Source organism: Spermophilus citellus, assembly GCF_964194105.1.
Source record: "Spermophilus citellus genome assembly, chromosome: 16".
Taxonomy (NCBI): domain Eukaryota; kingdom Metazoa; phylum Chordata; class Mammalia; order Rodentia; family Sciuridae; genus Spermophilus; species Spermophilus citellus.
Window position 1 is genome coordinate 62,468,528 of NC_138196.1, and position 20,462 is coordinate 62,488,989.

Consider the following 20,462-nt stretch of genomic DNA (forward strand, 5'->3'; position numbering starts at 1 on the left):
AAATTGAAAAACAAATACAAACCTATTTGTAAAGAACCCCCTTTACCTCACATTTTGAAAAAAAAAAAATTCTATCCTTGTGGTCTCTTAAAAAAAAACAGTTGAAAATCAATGAATACCTGAGGCACAGTAAGAGCCTGCAGAAATAATAAACTACAAAATAAAATGCATTAAAAAACCTAACAGTTGCAACTGTAGAACACAGAAAATAAAATATGCTTAATACATCTTAAGAAGTGAAAAGAGAACTCTGAAAGATGAGTAAAATCAAGAAAAGACCTAATTTCCAGAAGTAAAAACTATAATTGAGATTTTTCTAAAAAATGAGTGGGTTAAGTTACATACTAGAATTATTATTATTGAAGTTTTCTCATCTCTTGGGTTCTGGAGTTCTGGTTTTGTGTTTTTGTTTGTTTCTGTCTTTCAGGTCACTCAGTCAAAGTCTCACTCTTCTACTATCTCTAAAAAGAAGGCATCCTTTGGAATTTAGAGAATTTTAGTTCTTTATCTTTTCCTCAGTACTTAATCTTTTCCTGGTTTAACCATTCACAAGGTTTTGACTATGTTAATAATTCCCACACCTGAACCTTTAGCACAAATTGTATTCTGAACATTAGACCTACAGGGCATTGCTCATTCGGAATCTCCCTGTGGTACTTCAAAGTCAACATTTCCAGAGTGGAATTCCTGTATTATCCCACCAAATCTTCTATTCTTCCTGGGCTCCAGATTTAGCCTTTGACACTCAAAACATGAAATTTCTAAGAAATCTTCCATGGTTTCTCCTACTTTTCTCATCCAGATCTGGTTGTTATCAAGTCAGGGCCACTCTAGCATTGATGCTTCCTTTTGCTTCTATTCCCACCACTGAAATTCAGGATTCCTTGCAGTTTCTTTCATCACCTTCTAACCTCTCATCTCTTCAAATGCTAATTCCTTTCACTACCAGAATTATTTTTCTAAAAATATTAGTTTAATCCTATCACTACTGGAGCAAAATGTTTTAGTGGTTCACACTGAAAAGTGATAGTTCATTGCATCCTGGCAAGTATAATCTCTTCAAATAAAGCTCTATCTACACATAGTGTTGTTGTCCTGGTTGGAGTGCATCATGAAGATTATAGGTTTTCATGGACTTTTGGATAGAGAATGTTAGACACCCAGACTGATAATGGATAAGGAAAAGATGCTACAGCATCATACTGGGTAAATCCTCGATACAAAATTGTCTTAGGTTATGTTCACAGCAACCTAGTCTCCTACTTTAGATCTGAGAAGTGGCAGTTGGTGAAATCCCTTATAGTCACTCAACCAGGAACTTCAAGTAAAATGAAAAAAAAAAATCAAGATAAGAGTCATAGAAAAATTGCTACAGAACAATGGAATAGGGGTTTGGAAGTTTTTAAGACTTAGAGAAAGGGGAACTTTCCAGAAAGCTTGGTGGGAGGCAGGGGAACGGCAGCTGCCTGAGTTGCACACAGTTAGGGTGCTCCTTCCCACTCCCCCACATCAGCCCCAACCTACTCACCTGCTATAGAAAATGGTGAAAGAAACCACTTATATGATGTTTCGGGGATCAAACCCAATGCCACCAGAAAGAATTGAAAAAGACTTACAGAAACTGGCCTTGAAGTACCACCCTGATAAGAATCCAAATGAAGGAAAAAAGTTTAAACAGATTTCTCAAGCTTATGAAGTTCTCTCTGATGCCAAGAAAAGGGAATTTCATGACAAAGGAGGAGAATAGGCAATTAAAGAGGGTGGAACATGTGGTGGTTTTGGCTCCCCCATGGACATCTTTGATATTAAAAGGGTGAAGTTTCTAAACTGCAAAGCATGGGTTAAATTCCTGAGGCAGTTAAGACAAGGCCCTACTGGCCATTTAGTTGATTTATGGCCTGGGATCCTGTGTAACTCCTCACATAAGCATTCAAGACCCTGTGCTGCTTGTCACATAGACATTCAGGGCCCGAACTAATCAGTTTAAATGTAACCCCCTCCTTAGGAAAGACCTATCACTCCAGCTCGCCCTGTTCCCGCCAATGAATGTACTAATCAAGTCTAAGAATTGTTGTTTGATTTTCCCCCCGCAGTGTATGGTGATTTGTTAAAGGAGACTATGATGTATGCAAAGCCCCCGCCCTCCCCAAAAGGTGTACTTAAGCATTGTCCAATCCCTGCTGTGGGCTCTGGGCTGCTTTTCCTTCCTGGGTGAGCCTGGAGCCTCAGCGTGCTGAATCAGGATCCTCAATAAAAATCCCCTTATGCTTATTGCATGAAGCCAGTCTCTTGTGGTCTCTTCCTCCGACGTTTCGCTAGTCCCTTACAATATGTTTTTTGGAGGAGGAGGAAGATGCAGAGAGAAAGGAAAGGTAAAAACATGTGTCAGCTCTCAGTAACGTTAGAAGATTTATATAAAGTGCAACAAGAAAACTGGCTCTGCAAAAGAATGTGCTTTGTGACAAATGTGACAAGGTGGTAAGAAAGGAACAGTAGAGTGCTGTCCCAACTGCCAAGGTACTGGAATGAAAATAAGAATTCATCAGATAGGATCTGGAATAGTTCAGCAAAATCAGTCTGTGTGCATGGAGTGCCAGGGCCATGGGGAACAGATCAGTCCTAAAGATAGATGTAAAAATTGCAATGGAAGGAATATAGTTCAAGAGACAAAGATTCTAGAAGTTCATATTGACAAAGGCATGAAAGATGGACAGAAAATAACATTTCATGATGAAGGAGACCAAGAGTCAGGAGATATTGTGTTAGATCAGAAGGACCATGCTGGTTTTACTCGATAAGGAGACAACCTTTTCATGTGTATGGACATACAGGTGGTGGAAGCATTAGGTGGCTTCCAGAAGCCAATATCCAGAGGTACTATTAGTGTCAGACCTCTTAATGGGACCAGTGAATAACACTCACTGCAGGTATTTTATATGCAGTAGTGAATGAGTGTAGGACTATAATCATGCTCACTACTTGCTATTGTTTTTGTTTTAATATTCAATTATAGTAGTGTTTTAAAAGTTAAATGAATAAACACAAATATAAAAGCTCAAAAAAATACTTAGAGAAAGAATGTAAATGAATTCAGATAGGCTAATTGCTATGACAACTCCAGATTTCAGGGGCTTAATACAATAAAAATTTATGATGTTACAGTCCCTTTTACTCTGTGGTTGGTTGAGGTTCTTTAGAAGGGATTTACATTAGTCAATGTCATGTCACTGTAATAAAATACCAAACGTGAGAAACTTATGAAGTAAAGAAAGTTTCATTTTGACTTACAATTCTAGATGTTCAAAAGTCCAAGATCCAGTGGCCACATCAGTTTGGGCCTCTGGAAAGGGCATCAGGGTTTGGCAGGAGTGTATATTGAAGTAAGTAATCACGTCTCAAGGCAGGAAGCAGAAAGAGACTGAGAAGAGACTAGGATCTCATAATCTCTTTGGGGGAATACCCACCTCCCCTACATGACCTCAGGACCCCTACTGGGTCTTACCTCTTCAGGATCTAAGTACCTTCCAATACCACCACCCCAGGTGCCACACCTTTATATATGGAGTTTTGGGGGGACATTGATCCAAACCATAGCAAGACCCTTTCCATTTGGTGAACCTACCACCTTCAGGAGTTACAGTCCTCCCCTGGATTCTTTGTCTCTGGCTGGCACTTGAAGGGGAGAAGAGCACATGCAGGCTCACTGGGAAGAGCTGGGCCTGGAGGCCAGGACCATCCCTTCTATCCCATTTTTTTTAAAAATATATTCTTTACTTGTTCTGAAGGCCTTTGACACATCATATACAAATTCATTCACCTGGTTGTACCTTGTACATGATATAGTTACACAGGTCATGTAATCATATATGCACATAGGGTAATAATGTCCAATTCATTCTACTATTGTTCCTACTCCCTTGCATCCTCCTCTCCCTTCACTCCCCTCTGTCTAGTCCAGAGTATCTCTATTTTTCCCCCTCCCATTGTTGTGAATAGGCATCTGCATATCAAAGAGAACATCAGGCCTTTGGTTCTTTAGGATTGGCTTATTTCATTTAGCATAATATCCCCCAGTTCCATTCATTTACTGGCAAATGCCATAATTTCATTCTTTAAGGCTGAGTAATAACCCACCATGTATATATATCACAGTTTCTTTACCCATTCATCTGTTGAAGAGCACCTAGGTTGGTTCTATAGTTTAGCTATTTTGAATTGAGCTGCTATAAACATTGATGTGGCTGCATCACTGTAGGATGCTGTTTTTAAGTCCTTTGTCATCCCAGTTTTTTTTTGACCAGAGCTCAGCCATATGTCTATTGGCAGGTGAGTAGTTAAGACAGTATATTTTGTCCTTCAGATTATAGTTTGAAAAATAGATAACACTGTGTGAAAATGGAAAGAATAAAATATTAAATGGAGAAAAAGTCTGATATAAAATTAAATGTAGTCAAGTACTAATTCTGTTAATAAAAGAATTCTATATATTTTCTTTCAAAAATGACTATAGAGAAAATAATCATTTGCATTTTAATCTATATCTGAACAGTGAGGTTGCTGAGATTCCTCTTGACATAATTTTTTCTGTATTATCTATATATTTTTAAATTATTTTGTAGTTGTAGATGGAAATGTGGTGCTGAGGATTGAACCCAGTGCCTCACACGTGCTAGGCAAGCACTCTGCCACTGAGCTACAGCCCCAGACCCTGTATTATCTATATTATTAACAATGAAACTGTTACTTTTTAAAATAAACATTACCCAAAAATTTTTAAAGAAAGACAATGGAGTGACTTTAAAAGATTTTTATAGAATTCACAAAACTTACCTGTCACAGGACCCCATGCACAGTAAAGCTTACTAAATATTCATTGATTGATCAATGTATTATTGAATAGAATAATTAAGTGTAAAAAGCCTAAGAACATAATGTTAATAATGAGTTATTTCCATAGACACTATTCAAAATGTGGTAACAGGTAAATCAAATGACCACATTTTCTTTAAATTACCTTAATTTCAGTTTTATTTTTATTTATTTTTTTATTGACCTTAATTTCAATTTTAAAACACTATAATCATTCTGTATTTGTGACACGAATACTAGTGAGTTAACAGTGATAGTGTTTTCTGAACTTTGTTTATCATAGTACTATTTATACCATTTTTCAGTCATACCTGGAATTGCAATACACCATTATTTTATTATTTTTATTTAAATTTTACTTACTATTAATCAAAATTTAGCTTTGCTCTAAACAAAGATACCAGCAAAATTGCAGGAATGTAATATTGTTTTCTATACATATTAAATATGTAATTGTCAAAATTAAAAATATTTGTGTTTTTGTACTCTCCTGATCATCTTTTTACCCCTAAGTTTACCACCTTAGGGAGTAACTGATTCACAATGTGTTGTATTTGTCTATTTAATGTCTTAGGTTCAAGCTTCTTTGTGTTTGGGGACCATGAACAACATATGTTTTGCTTAATTGGCATCTCATTTGTTTATTTTTGAAGTGCTGAGGCTCAAACCCAGGGCCTCATTGATGAGAGGTAACCACCCTATCACTGAGCTACACCCCATCTCACTGGCATCTGGTTTTATGATTTATGATTTAGTTTCATGATATATGTTTACACATAGTTACCAACAATTAAATGATTTAATAGATGGTGTATAGGGTGACCTTTTTTTTTTTTTTTTACATCCAGTTGTTTTTTGTTGTTGTTTGTTTTTTTAACAATGAATACTGTATTTCTCCATGCCAACCATTTTCAGTGGATATCCATTGATATGATGTAGAATATTTCAATGGCAAAACTTCATGAGTTGGATCATACATGGATCATTTTTAAAGTCCAGAATTCTTTGCTTTGTACATAGCAAAGATGAGTCATGATAGAGAAGTAACTATTCTTTCTTGAGCTCATATTCCTGTTCCAAAAGAAGACAGTTGACCAAAATAAAGAAAAAGAGGCTAATCATTAATTTTACACTTTGGATGAAGGTTTCTTTTTGTATGATAAACAAAGAAAGGCAACCTGTAGGTCTTGAAACACTTTAAAAACAGAGAAAATTCTAGAATCTGTCTGGGGAAATCCTTAGGATAGAGATCTGTTTGGGGTGATTTATGGGTTGTCTGAAAGTATGGACGTGGTTTCGAGGTTATTTCTGGCTTTGTGGTTTTTATGATTAAGTCACTAATTTTTTTAAGGTTAAGAGAGGAATGAGAGCCAAGCAGGACAGGGTGAAGTCGGCAATATAATAATTGAGACACATAATGAAGTAGTTGTTAAACCAAATGACTTAATTAGTTACATTAGATAGATTAAGGCAGAAAATGTGTAAGATATTCTTTTCCTATGTTTTAAAAGCAAATAAAACTCTTTAGCTCAAATTCCACCTACAAAGTCTATGGAGCATCTCATAAAACAAGAGCTAACCAATGAACATTAGCATTCATTTTGGAGCACAGGCTTTTTTTGTAGTAAGTATTTTCTTGAATACTGATGACCATAAACACATTGGCTGAATTATTTATTGTTTTTACAAATGAGGTGTGACTGAGTTTCTAGCATACGTAGTCATTCCATTATGTGATTCAGTCTTTGGTTGTATTTTAATTGTTGAACCAAAAACTATATGATTAATTAGAAAGGAAGACACCCAAGGAAAAAAAAAGTCAGTCTTTTGCATTCTTCTAGTGAAGAAGTATGAATTGCTTTTTCTCCCTTTGATATCTAAAAAGGAATATTGTACATCTGTAAGATAAAAGGAAAGAACAGGAAAATATGGTAGTGAAATTCTAGATCAGGGCCCATGGTAAATGTCCCATTTGCTCCATATTTCACGTGTTTGAACCCTGCCCCTACCATACAGAGCTTCAGTGCTCAAATGTCTTGGCGTACTGTTCTCCTTCTCTAACACTACCATAATACATATGTAAAGAGTTTGTTTCATTTAACTATCTACAATGCCTCATCTGTTTTGAAGTTGGATATAAATTATATAAATAATAGATGATGAATTTGGCCTCTATTTTGACTTTCGATGGCAATCATAGCCACAAATGCACATTTTAGTAGTTTTGGCACTGAGTTATAATGCCTATGATTTATAAATAAAATAATAGAAATGATTCTGTACTACAGACTGTTGGGAAACAAACAGGTGTACCTCTTGGTCCTCTCCAGTTATTTAGCTGGAAGAATCACTGGTCTCAAGCATTCCCAAGAGGCAGAGTGGCAGACCTGTCTTGTTACCCTGAACTGTTCCAACTGCACATCCTACGACAGTCCTCATGCTGCCCTGTGGGAAAGACTTGTTTGATTATTGGTCTTTTCAGTCACATTGTGTAGACAGCAGTCATGTTCAAGGGTACCAAAGTATCTCAATTTGTGGTAGTGCAAGTGTCTCTTAGTTTCAAAAACTATATGAGCAAACTATACTATTTAACTTAATTGTTGGAGAAGAAGGGGACAGGGTCAAAATAAATGGCCACATCACACCGATAATAGCATTTGAATCCACTTCTACAGATTCTAATGCTTTTGCATTGGAATTTTTATCCCATCACTCTACTGAATCTTCTCTTCTAAGGTGAAGACATGATTAATTTGTTCAATTTAATTCAGTAATTATAAATTCAGTATGGGTGCTGGAGAGAAAGTATTTATCAAAATAAAAAAAAATTCCCAGTTTTGCATAAAACTTAGAGGCACAGAGGTAAGACAGACACTAATTTATGTGATGAATAATTATGACAAGAGATATTTATACTCCAATATAGTATGCTCTGGAAGTATCTAGTGCTATCTAGTCTATTCTAGCAGAACAAAGAAAGGCCTTCTGGAAGAAGTGGCATTGAAGAGAATGCTGACACAGTGAATTGGTGTTACCCAAGCAAGGGGGTTTGGAGGAAAGGGGATGTGCAGAATGCCTGACATGACATAGAGAAATAGAAAGAAGTCCAGCGGGAGCAATAGCTGAGCCAAAGATTTTAGAGGTAATCCTAAAGACAATGAGCAGGGAAGGAAAACAGCCCATCAGAGGGCATGTTACAAGACCCATGAAGAGCTTCAGCACCAGCTAATTGACCAAGAGTTTACCTGGTTCAGATTAGAGTTGTCATTCAGATTAGTGTTATCTTATCTGATAATGTTAAGGACACACATATTAGTTTTCTTAAAAGTAAACTGTAGGAAAGAGAAACCAATGCTCTTCTGATGGATGCTATTCTTCAATTTATTCAATATAAGGGCATGTGTGATCTTGCCCTTGACACTATTGAAGATTCAGTGAGCAAGTAAATATTTATTGAGTGTTTGTCCATCACACACTTTAGAATGGCGGTGATTATGCAGGAATTAGAGGGCCTTGTTTATAGGAATTTGAGGAGAACATAGGATGAAACAGAGTGAAAACATCAGGGCTCTCTACAAACAAGTATTATGCAGACTGCTTAATATTGTAATAAACAAATTGATCTCAGGATTATATCCAAACATAAAAGAATTTTTGGTTCTTAAAGTTATTATTTTTAAAATATTGAGAACTAATTTCAGTCTTACGTTACCATATTACTTTTTGCTTTCATATATGAATGCCTAACGTGCCAGGTTTTGTACAGGGGATACAAATCGAGGACACTCTTATTGGCTTCTGAGGAGCTTACAAAAGAGTGAGAACTCTAGATACCTGAACTAATACATTACATTAAGATGTGGGGATGTTAATGTGGGCAACTTCATAAACCTGTTTAATTTGTTTCTTTGTACTGCAAAAGTGGAGAAAGGCATTTCCTGAATTTTTTTCTGTTGACACAATTTTAAGTAAAATGTTTGAAATCCAACACATTCCTGTTATCTTCTAAGTTTTTCCAAGTAGAATAAGATGTGTAATAAAGTTAGAAAACGATGAACCATTTCCTATTTGGCAAATTAGTCTCTTGGTAACCAGGAAAGGATCAGGTAGCAAATTGCATTCCAAAAATGAAACTTTTAATTAGGAGACATTTTCAGTGTGATTAGGCTGTTTCCTATCAGCACAGTTTGAAGAAAATCAACCAGTAGACTAGGCCTCAGAACACTTCATAAAAATGTTTAATTTTCTTTGTTTTCTTAAGAGACTTATACCAATTTCCTTATCTCAAAATGAAAAGGTTTCTGGTTTTATTTGAAACCCATAAAGCTATCATAACTTTAACCATTCCTATATGAGTTTATTGATATACTTATTCAACAAATACTGAGTGATTGGTGCCAAATTGAGGATAAAAAATCCTGCCCGTAAGGCATTTATAACTTGAAAGATCTACATGGAATGATTAATAAAATCATCATATCATCATATCAAAATAAAAGTATCTCTTTTGCTTGGCCATTCTGATCTTCTGTTTAAAAAAAATTTAAGGTCACATTAGTATTTTCAAACAGTACTTTTTAAAAATTAGAATTATGAGAACACACTTTTTCTGGGTGCCTTTCATTTAGTTTTATGCTATACTGACTCACATCATGAACTTACCAAGGAAGGCCATTGCCATGATTTAACCTGGTGAATTCTTCTGTATTTTAAAAAAAGAAAAGAAGAAAGGAAAGGAAGTAAGGAAAGTCAGAAGGGAGGTGGGGGAGGAATGGTGGAAGGAAGATAGGCCAATTAACATGACTGTTCCTGAAGTTCTCTATGGAAGATGTATAATAAGAAAAGGAAAAAAGTGTCATTCTTGGGGAGCATCACTTTGAGAACACAGAAAGAAGGAAAGGGAAAATATAGATAGAATTATAAAACAAACCAGTCACTAGTATGGTGGGGCATACCTGTAATTCCAGCAACTCAGGAAAATGAGACAGGAAGATTCCAAGTTTGAGGCCAGCCTGGGCCATTTAGCAAGACCCTGTCTCAAAAATAAAAAATAAAAGGGACAGGGATGTAGTTCAGTGGTATTATAAATATATAAATTTTTAAATATTTTATTTTCTTATAATACTGGGTGCACTCCCTAGTATCATAAGAAAATAAAATATTTAAAAAATTAAAATTTATTTTTAACCAAAGTTGGGAGAAGAAGAGTTTAATAACCAGTCACTGCAATCTGAATAAAATCCTCACTTCAAATTCAAGAATTGAGAAGATCCTAAATCAGATATATTATCAAAAAGAAATAATTTGGGTTGGGGTTCTGGCTCAGAGGTAGAGTGCTTATCTAGCACATGTGAGGCACTGGGTTCTTCAGCACTACATAAAAATAAATAAGGTATTGTGTCCATCTACAACTAAATATATATATATATATATATATATATATATATATATATATTTATATATGACAGTGGAATGCATTACAATTCTTATTACACATATAAGGCACAATTTTTCATATCTCTGGTTGTATACCTAGTATAGTCACACCAATTCATGTCTTCATACCTGTACTTTGGATAATAATGACCATCACATTCCACCATCATTTCTAACCCCATGCCCCCTACCTTCCCCTCCAACCCCTCTGCCCTATCTAGAGTTTGTCTATTCCTCCCATTCTCCTGCTCCCTATTCCACTATGAATCAGCCTCCTTATATCAAAGAAAACATTTGGCATTTGGTTTTTTGGGATTGGCTAAATTTACTTAGCATTTTTTTTTTAAAGAGAGAGTGAGAGAGGAGAGAGAGAGTGAGAGAGAGAGAATTTTTAATATTTATTTTTTTTTTAGTTCTCGGCAGACACAACATCTTTGTATGTGGTGCTGAGGATCGAACCCGGGCCGCACGCATGCGAGGCGAGCGCGCTACCGCTTGAGCCACATCCCCAGCCCCTACTTAGCATTTTTTAAAAAAAATAATTCATGGTAATTCCTTTAATTCAACATTAAATAAAATTTCAGTCACCAGTTTCCCATGTAAAGCCTATCAAATGACTATGTTTCTGGCCTAGAAATAAGTCAAATAAATGATTGCAAAGAAATGTGTGAAGTCTGATTTCATGAATCATTTAATGCTTAGTACCAAAAGCAAACCAATCAAAGAGTGGAATAGTTAACCTAATGTGTTGATTTTGAGGTTTTAGATATTATTTTACTTTAATTTTAAAATCTCAGCATTAGAAATCTGATGTTTTCATTACAAGTCTCTTTTTCAAATAGTCTCAAGGGCAGTATTGAATTCATAGTATCATGCATGTAAATTGTAATGTACAGATTATTTAACTTGATGGATTTAAGCGTTGATTGTACAGATAGAAGGTGCTACGTATGAGAATTCACATCTTATACAAGTAGACCTTTTAAATAACTGTACATTATTTTAAGTACATATTTTCATACTTCACCATTTAGAGTTGCCATGACTTGCATTTAGTGGACACCCAGAGTTTAAGCACCAGCGATTTTAATACCCCAACCTCACTCAGCAACTCACAGCATCACAGTGGCTTCATGCTAGTCCTTTCCCTTTATTTGGAGTCTATTATCTGTCACCCAGTACAAAGGCCATTATGTAGCTTTAAAATTCAATAAAGTCTCTTCTTACCTGTATACTTGGGATGATCTATCACTGATCTAAATGTCAGCCCTCCTTATTCTTTTTTCCTTTTTAATTTTTGGGACAGCATCTCACTAAGTGGCTAGGTTGGCCTCAAACTTGCAATCCTCCTGCCTCAGCCTCCCAAGTTGCTGGGAGGCATATACCACCATGCCTAGTTATCTATATACTTTTGAATAATAACTGTTTCAAAGCAGAAAATTAGGAAATTATAAGTTGAAGGACTTCTGGAATTCATCAAATTATTGATTTTCCATCCTACTTATTTCTTGAACTTGACCTCATTCTCCTCTTTTATTTGTTCTTCGCCCCATGTCTTTATCATTCCTCATTTGGTCTGTTGTAATTGCTTTCTAGCTGGTCTTACATCTCAAATTCTTTCACATAGCCATCAAAATGTCAATCTAATAATTCACCTACCTACTTTATTTAGAACAAAATCTAATGATCTAGCTTTCCTAAAGTTGTGCTTTCTGCTCTCAGTACCTCCAGAGGCATTTATTATATGCCTTGCTACCATTTTATAGATATTTAAAAGAATAAAATTAACACATAATTTCATTTTATATTAGTTACTTAGAGAAAAAACTATTTTGCTCTGAAATATATTCTTAATGAGAATTTTTAGGCAAGAAATGTACTTTAATAAGCTTCAGCTGGGCATGGTGATGCATGCCTGTAATCCCAATGGCTCAAGAGGCTGAAACAGGAGGATCACAAGTTCAAAGCTAGCCTCAGCAACTTAGTGAGACCCTCAGCAACTCAGTGAGACCCTGACTCTAAATAAAATATTTTTTAAAAGGGCTGGAGATGTGGCTCAGTGGCTAAGTGCCTCTGGGTTCAATCCCCAGTACCAAGTAAATAAATATACTTCATCATTTCTGAAATTTTGATGCAAAGCTTAGTAATGAAGAGTCATAGATCTGGCTCCAAGATCAAAAATTTTTTTTAATATTTACTTTTTAGTTGTAGTTGGACACAATACCTTTATTGGACACAATACCACAAATGGTGCTGAGGATTGAACCCAGGGCCATGCACTTACTGGGTGGAGTGTTCTACCGCTGAGCTACAACTCCGGCCCCAAGATCAAATTTTTTTGTGTGATTCTTAGTTTTAATGGTTATCATGTCCTTGTTTTTTTCTGAATCATAGTTTTCTTATATCCTGAATTGTCTTAATTATTGTTTTCTTTTGGTATTGTACTATTTCATAACACTATAGTATTACATCAAAATGAATGGAAGGAGAATAAGCAAATAAGTTGAACAAACCATTAGATTCAAATTATGCTTCCAACAAATAAGTGTTTATAACTCAAAGTTTTCAAAAACATAAAAGTTTCATAATAAACAGTGAATAATTTATGGAGACTTTATGATAGTAATTAATGCAAACATAAGTAAATCTTCAATCAATTCAGTTCTGGAATTTCTGGACTCTATAAGCTAACTTATAAGTTTGATGACAGAGCACCAAACTATGAGAGGAAGATATTTTTTAGTCACCTAAAGATTCAAGTTGCTACATTATTTTATTAATCATCATGAATTTCTACCTTATACTGCACTTGCTAAGTTTGAAGAATATCAAAATACTTAACTAGATTTGAGTTTCCTGTAAACCTTCTCAGAATACAAAGGACAAGAAAGGACCAGCTTTTGTTCTCAACAATTCTGTTGTCAGAAGTGACAAAACTTTCATCAACAATTACTGGCTACTTTCACTGGCGTCCTCGTGGGAGTTCTGAAAGACTGAAATGCATTCAAATAACAGGAGAGTGTATTAAACAAAGAGTAAGAGAAAAAATATTCACTTCTATCCCACATGTGAGCAATAGAGCATTAACACAAACAAAACAGGCACAGACCAGAAAGCTAGGGAAAGAAGATCTAAACTAGGTTCTTCAGAGGTAAATAGTATAAAGGAAATACAATGTTATTGGGACGGAATTTTTAGAAAAGATTAAACCTGAATAGACTTAGGCAGACAGTTATTTACTGTGGTCCAGTGGTCCAGTGGTTCAATTTGTAAGGGTCTAGTAGTACCATATACAGAACTAAGCAAAGAGTTCACAAAAATGCTCTGCCACTGTCGCCATTCTGGGCAAAGTTATTCACAACCTGTAAATTCCCAAACCCTAATTTACTGAAAAATCATGATGCCTCATTTTTTTTTCTGTAAAAATATAGAAGAGGTGGATTATGGGTGAGTGTCTATAGAGAAATTCCAGATTGCTTCATAATCATTTGTGGCAATTAATTTAATGTCGTTTTAGCATTTGAAAGACTTCCAACCCTAGGTGGAAAAGCCCACATGATTCTAGAAATACTCATACCTCTCAAAAACCAAGTAAGAATTTTATACCAAACCCTTTTATTATAAAAGTATAAAATGATTTACTTCTTTGACATTAGAAAAGTGAACTAATTAGAAAATGTATTCCAGATTTATGATGACACCTGACACATAATGTAAGAACTTCCTAAATTTAATGCACTATTATAAATTGCACAACGGATCATATTAGCATAATTGTCAAAGTAAGATTCTGAACACCTGAAAGTAATATTACTTTGGAAGGAAAGAATATATTTAGTAAATAGTGCCCCTATGGTGATTAGTATTGTGGTTTACAAATTCCAGCCTCGCTCTCTCAACACACAGTAGGATTATACTTCCCTGTGGACTTGGGATTAGATATGGCAAGTCATTTTTCTGACTTTTGTGTTGCCTCCTTCAACACATCTGCTTTTCCCTCTGGCTTTGTGATTGACAGTATTTAAGATGGCAGCTGCTCAGCCCACTGGAATTCCTGAGTGATTATCAAAGACAGGGTCCTGCTTCCAAACTGTTATAGAAATATAGCATACCAAGAAATAAGAGAGTGAAATGTCCTTTCTGCCTCCGAGATTTTGGAGTTCATCACTGTCACAACCTAGCCTATCCTGCCACAATACTAAGGACAAAAGTATTCAAGAATCAAGAATCAATCTTTGAACAACATCATCAAGGGTGAAATAAAGACAGCTTCTCTATCTCAATTGCTTTTTTTTTTTTCAAAAGAACTGCTAGTAGTTGCTATAAGAAAGAGATTCCCAAATTGTGTCAATTAACTTTAATACTTCAAAGATATGGCTGGTGAAGTACAACAATGTTCTATATTCTAATACACAATAGATGAAGAATGCTAGTCTTGTCAGGCATCTTTGTGCATTATTTTCTATTTATTTGTATCAAATATGAGTTTATTTTTTAAAGCAATTTATTCCTATTCCATTTGGGCTCTGGTACTTACCCCCACCTCCTGATTAGAAATGAGCCAAGGTAATAGTTTGGGAGTCCTTTTATTTATTTTTTATTTTTATTTTTTTAACTTCAAGCCAGCACACCCCTGTTATTCCCACAACCCAGGAGACTGAGGCAGGAAATCACAAGTTTGAGGCAATTTAGTGAGACCCTGTCTCAAAATTTAAAAAAAAGATTTGGGGATACAGCTCAGTGATGCAGTGCCCCTTTGTGCAATCCCCAGAGCCACAAAAATTTAAAAAATAAAAATTTTTAAATGAAAATAAAATTTAAATGATATTGTAGATCTAATTGGCATTTTTCAAAGACATTAGATTTATTGTATGAAAAAAGGAATCTCATTGCTTTTGTTCAAAGCCATATTTCTAGTATTTAGACTAGTACACATAATAAGTAGACCAAAATAAGTATTTTTTTTAATGAAAGCATCTACATTTTTGCTAGAGATTTTCATTAACTGCAAGGTCAATGTGAGTTAACAGTCTGACTTGGCTCTCTCAAAACCATAATCTCATTTTAGGCTGCAATAATAGTAATAGCAGGACCAGCACAAATGAAGAATATAATTCATTCTACACTGTTTAACCTGTCAGAGTAATATTTGGTTAAATATAATACTCCAACAGAAGCTGGGTACCGTATTACAGTACATACCTATAATCCCAGTGACTCAGGAAACTGAGGCAGGATGATCACAAGTTCAAGGCCAGCCTCAACAACTTATTGAGACCCTCAGCAATTTATAGAGACCCTGTCTTACTATAACAAATAAAAAGAGGTGGGGATGTAGCTCAGTGGTAAAGTGCCACTGGGATCAATCCCCAGCATGAAAAAAAAATACCCCACACAGGACAGTCATTAGCAAATTTTATTGTACTCTTTCTTGTTTTTCTTCTTGCACTGTGGTGATCCCAGAAAAGGATAATAGTTGTAAGATACAAATGAGTAAAAAAGCCTTGCTGGGCCACTCTCAGGGGTGAGGAACTAAAATACTGCCAAAAACTAAAATTTAAATTTCTCTTAGAGAATTATTTCTAACACAAGTTGCTATTTAAATGCTGATAATGAAAGAATATTATATGACAAGGGAAAGAGCCCTTTAAAAAGGGAGGGCACCAAGTTTTGTTGTTCTGCAGATGTATTTATTTATTTTGATGTGGTGCTGAGGATTGAACTCAGTGCCTCACACGCCAGGCGAGTGTTCTACCACTGAACTACAACCCCAACCCCAACAACAGCCTTTTTTAATTTAAAAAACAAAAACAAAAATTGGAGGGCTCCGGTGAGACCATAAAAATGAATACAGTGCATACATTCACCAAGGGCATGACTCCTACAGAAAACAGTATTATTTTGGCATGCTTGAAACACACTGTCTAACTGTGAAGTTCTATTCTATTGTGTCAGGAGAACAACTGGGATAGGAGGAGGTGACTGGAAGCCACTATGTTAATAATTATACTAGCCACAATCTAGTACTTCCACTGTAAGGCATTTTGCATATATTAACTAATTCAATCCATTTAATGACTATATGGAATGGGTGTAATTTTCTATGCATTTTCACTAATGAAAATGACTTTGAGATATTTAATAACATATCCACTTCTATGTAAGTGGTTTATGGCAGAGCCCCATGCTCTTTTCTCTGTAAAATAGGCAATAAGAGTTTATATGTGCATGAGTTTGTTCAATCTAAAAGAACTGTTATGTGACAGAGAGACTAGAAATTTATATTCCAAGAAGTTGACCTAGTACCTATAAGTGGAATCATGAAGAAAGTAACTATTTCAGAATGAGGAAAAAATGACTTAAGCTCAAGAAAGTGGAATTCTCCACCAGAGTTGGTGTTCAATATACTACTACTTCTTAGGGAGGTTTAGAGGAAACTCTTCTTAGAGGATTTCCAACTTTACTCATAACTTCAAGTATGATGTTATACTAAATAAAAAGCATGAAAAAATCTTTTGTAAATATTGTTTTCTTTATTATTTTCTTTATTTCTTTCTTTATTAGAAGGGATTTGTATTTTAGACTGATAGCATGTGAATAAAGAGCCCACTTCCAGGAGAAGAGGCTCAATAGTTCTCTAAAGAAGTTATAAATGCCTTTCTATTAATTCTGCCCTCTTATTTTGGAATTTCTAAGAGCTGGTCATTCTGAAAACTCAAAATACAGTCTCGAACCTCCATCAGCAACAGAATGGGAACAGAACACAGAGGGTCTATTACTTTCTTTAGTTCTTTCCCAGGAATTCAATGGGCACCAATTAACAAGAAATCTTCGTATCTATCTACATTGCCCTGCTTTGGGGAATGCTAATATTTAATGTGATTTTATTGTGTCTATAAGGGAAAAACTATATTTTCAGATTTCTTCTTGTGTTTTATTGCTTATTTTTATTTTCCCACTATCTCTTTCATAGATACACTTCCATTTTCTGCCTTAGACACCAACTGCTCTTATAAATCAAGGATTCTCTAAGAAGACTATTTTCATTCTTGACAGCAAGGGAGAATTAGAATGAAGTGTTGGCCATTGACAAGTAAAGAGAAATTGCAAAGCGAGACGGTATTGCTGCTGTCATACTCCATCATTGCTTTCTCTGCCTTCCTTTAGGCTGGGGCGGTCGGTGCCCTGTTGAACTCTTGTGATGCATCTGAAATGACTTTGGGCCCTCAGCTGTTATTACCTTGGCTGTTCATTACCCAAACTGAAGATGATTACGAGTCAAAACCATTACAGGCAGGGAATTCTCCATAGGGATGCAATCTCTCAATCCCTTGCAAGTCATTTCCCTTTCCTTAGCTGAAGGTACCTTTCATTATAAGGCAGAATGATTGATGTCAGAGGATAAGTCTAGTGGATCTGGATTGTTGAGAATTCTGTCATTAATCTGTTAAATGACAATGAGCCATGTTTTAAGACAATTGTTTGATTGTTGAAACCATCTTAAAATGGAAGTCCTTTTCAGTTCAGCAGACCCATTTTGCAAAGACCTAAGACAGAATCAACACATACCTAATTTTGCTTCATAACAATAAGATTGGTGATAATTTTTTCTTTGATGATCTCAGAAAATAACATAATATGTAAGAGTGCATACTCAGTTGGGCTCAGTGGTGCTTGATTGTAATTCCAGTAACTTAGGAGCCTGAAGCAGGAGGTTTGCAAATTCTAGAGCAGTCTTAGGTAAAAAACCAAACAAACAAAACATGTAATATCCTGTCTCAAAATAAAAATTTAAAAGGGCTGAGGATGTAGTTCAGTGGCAGAGCATCCCTGGGTTCATCCTAGTATTGGAGATTGTGGTGGAGGGGAGTGGGGGCAGTGTACACTCAGCCCTTAGACTGCTAGAATCTAGCTCCAGCATTTACAAGCTTTATCACATAGGGCAAGTTTTTTTTTTTTTTTTTCATCTAGGTTTCTCATCTATATGACTTTCCCTCATTTGTAAATTGGGGATAACTGGCAGGCTTCTTGACAGGATTAAATGGGAAAAAAATCTCATAAAATACTTGACATACTGTCTGACTCCTAGTATCTATTAAATACATGTTACCCATTGTTATTATCATTAATTTATCAGCATATAGAATAAAAGTAGATGACCCATAAGGAAGAATAATGCTAATAAGCAAAAAAAAATGTTTGGGTGCTTTCCATATCTATGTACTTATTTTTGTGTGTGTGTGATTTTAGAGTATTGTGTATTGTTTTTCTTTTTTTGTACATGCTTCAATACTTATAAGAAAATAAACTATTCAATACTACAGTATTAACTATCACTCCTTAGAAATGTATACAAAATGGTTAACTGCTTTGTAAAATATCATCAAACCTAAACTATTAAAATTTTTCTTCCTCAAAAATACTTTTTTATGTTTTCGATATCTTTAAAATGTGCAGTCAGAGACTTTTATTCAATGGCAGAATCTCTATTATTCTGAAATCTAGAGACATAATGCTATCACCATTGAAGTTTGCAAGTGGATTGACAAGTACTTCTTAAAAACATGGCACAGTTCAGAATATCATCGCAGACGGCAAAGAACACTATGTAAATAGACTTGGAAATCTCTTTGTATGGAGCTGACAGTTCTGCATCTTAACATTAACAATCTTTCAAACACCAAAGTTATTCATGTTCAAGACAATCCCTGATGAAATTAGTTTAATTGCCATGAAGGGGGCCAAACAGTGAGGTTACATACATCTTCTTTGAGAGAGTGATGTCATTTTTTTATTAGTTTTCAAGCCCTTTCAGATTTCCACTGATTTTTTTCCTAACAACATTTAAATTTAACTTCTTGTTCACCTTTCTTACTACTTGTTTTTGTCTAGCATGATTTTTATGCCTTCAGGTGTATATGAATTATTTATGGACCCATATGATTTTCTTTCTACATCCCCATGCTGTGTTTTAAGTGAAAAGTTATGAAGGAATATTAAATAAGATGAGAGCAAAACCAAGAGAAATGCAATATAGTTATGTGTGTTTGCTGATAATGCCAACCTCAAGTATTAGAAACCAAATACGATATATTCTGTAACTGCCTTCACCAGTTGCTTATTTTATATTGCCCTCCTCCTGCTGCCCCCAATGCAGGTAATTTTACCAAATAATAATGCATTTTGTTAGCAGTAGAGGGAAAGGAACTAAATGAATGTTGGATCATTTATTATGCCAGTGGGTAAATTACAAAGTGCCATTTCTCCAAATCAAATGCATTTGTAAATCAAACTCTGCAGTAGCTGCAAAAAGCCAGACCTTGCTAGACTCATGTTTTACATTCATCTTAAGCCATAAATCTTTAGGATGCCTTTTAAGTCCACAGATACAATTATATATCTCTTTCCATGCCTTTCACAGAGAGCTAAAGAATTTGCCACACTTGCACTATTCTTGCCTAACAATTCATTTCCTTAACAGGCCTTTTCTCAAAGACCCATTTCTCCCTTAATATTCTCCAAAAGCCATAAAACTCAAGCTTTTTCTGTGATGGAGAGACAGTTTTAGTTTGAAATCCTCAACTTTGCATTTTCATCTTCAGAATCTCCTCTCTATAGGGAGTAAGCCCCTTCTTTGGCTTTCAAGTCAGGAAAAAAACGGAAATGGTATTTCAAGTCTAACTTGATCTTATGTGTTTTTATATCACTCAACACCTGTTTCTTTCTTCTATTCTCAGTCTGCCACAAAATTCTTGTGTTAAAAATTATACCTCATCCATCACAAAGTAAGAGATCAGAAAAAAGTACCTATCAAGGCCATTGTGAAGCCATCTGCTGACTCTCAACTGGCTTGCCAGAGGTTACAAAGTAAAACATTTTATTGGCTTGTAGCATTAAGAAAATGAAACCCCAGGGCATTCAGTCAACTTCAGCAAACAGCAAATGATTTCCCCCCTCTATTCCTAAGTCTGCTCTAGCGTATCTAGTGATCTAGTGGAATTTTAAAATTTCTTTTACCTTCAGCAATGAAAGAAAATGTCTTTCATGTAAAGTGACCTCTAACACAACTGTGCAGTAGTAATGTGGTTAGATCGGAGCGATTTAAATCCCCAAATCAAGAATGACCTTGCTGTTATCTTTGCTGTTTTATTCTCTTG

General features: G+C 35.3%; 1 pseudogene across 1 annotated transcript; it reads left to right on the forward strand.

The window, feature by feature from the left end:
* The first annotated feature begins 1,540 nt into the window (after positions 1–1,540).
* On the forward strand, positions 1,541–2,915 carry LOC308635321 (dnaJ homolog subfamily A member 1-like; annotated as a pseudogene). The gene is made up of 2 exons: positions 1,541–1,813; positions 2,354–2,915. The product of its transcript is annotated as a dnaJ homolog subfamily A member 1-like (transcript).
* Positions 2,916–20,462: the final 17,547 nt, after the last annotated feature.